The sequence below is a fragment of the Spinacia oleracea genome, unplaced genomic scaffold, assembly GCF_020520425.1.
Source record: "Spinacia oleracea cultivar Varoflay unplaced genomic scaffold, BTI_SOV_V1 SOVchr0_001, whole genome shotgun sequence".
NCBI classification, from domain to species: domain Eukaryota; kingdom Viridiplantae; phylum Streptophyta; class Magnoliopsida; order Caryophyllales; family Amaranthaceae; genus Spinacia; species Spinacia oleracea.
The window spans coordinates 345,073-346,642 of NW_026614329.1; positions in this window are offsets into that span (position 1 = coordinate 345,073).

Consider the following 1,570-nt stretch of genomic DNA (forward strand, 5'->3'; position numbering starts at 1 on the left):
GCTTCTGACGGCTTCGGCTGTCATGAAGGCAATGGTTGAACTGTCTTGAGGCAGGACAGAAGGAAATCAGATCGTGACTACCAGCACTCGTCCAGGCACGATGCCAGTTAGAAATCTCTATGAAACCCTAGAGCATGAAATAGTGCTACCGGTACAGCCAGAGCCAATACTTGTCTGCAGTGAACCTGCTGGCAAAAGGAAAAGGCATAGTTCTCGGTACAGAGAAAGGTCCACCCGACGCCGAGAATCGGCGTCAGAGCAAGAAGGGTCGGTTCCTGCTGGTGGGGAATCGACACCATATCAAGAGGAGTACATACTGCAATCTCCACAACCTGGGTGGAACAGATACGAAGGGTATATGCCTCATCAGGAGCCGATGAGACGCACCATACATCCAAAAGATTCCCCTTTGTGTAGGGGTATTCTAGAACAACCCATGGAAAAAGTAAAGATGCCGACGTGCAAATACAACGGAACCACAGAACCCGAAAATCACTCCACTACTTTCGAACAACACATGATGCTGTATTCAGACTCAGACGCCATATGGTGAAAAGTTTTCCAAACCACCTTATCAGGAGTGGCAGCTGATTGGTATAAGAAGTTGCCGGCAGGATCGATATTTAGCTTCCGACAGATACAGGAGGATTTCGTAAGGCGGTTCATTAGCAAGGTTGAACGAAAGAAAACATCCGGAGAGTTGATGTCAATCCCGCAAAGGCCGAAAGAGCCACTGAGAGAATACCTGACCCGTTTCAACAATGAATCCATCACCATACCTGACCTACAGCAAGAGATGGCGGTTTTGGCTCTACTGGGGGGAATGCAGGAATGCGAGTTCAAAAGATACCTGGGAAGGAAATCATTCACTTCGTTGGGGGAGGCTTTGAGGAAAGCAAATGAATACATCAGAAGCGATGAGTTGATGCTGATATCACTCATGGTAGGAGGTCAGGCAGTACAATCAGCCAGGAAGGATCACGTTCCCACACAGCAGCATAATTTCCGAAAAGATAACGGTAGAAAGGAAGGCTATCAGCAGAGAGGAGGGTATCAGACCAGACAGTTGGTAGGGGCATATCAGGTGTATACTCCGCTTAACACCGCTAGAGCCGCTATCTACGCAGTAAACAAATCAGCAGCGTGGAGAAAGCCGTTACCACTGGATGCTCCAGGTAACAATAAGAATTTTTGTGCTTTTCATAACGATCACGGTCATTACACAGAGCACTGTAAAGAGTTGAAAGATAAGATTGAAGAGTTGGTAAGGAAGAGATACCTGTCCCAGTACAAATCCCGGCAAGAGGGCCATGGGGGGAGTAATAGACAGGGCAGTTCACACCATCATGCCCCCTACATACCTACCCATCCGGGGTATTCACAGCCCGCTGGTAGGATTGAACAAGCACCACCACCTCGACAAGAAACTCGGTCACTACCGGAAACAAGTAAAGAGGGGGCTGACAGAGGAAAAAGACCCACTATCTGGGTGATCTCAGGAGGGCCCGTGCATGGAGGTACAGTTAGTGGGGCAGTAAAAAGTCTAGAGGAGCATCGGCATTGGTGAGTT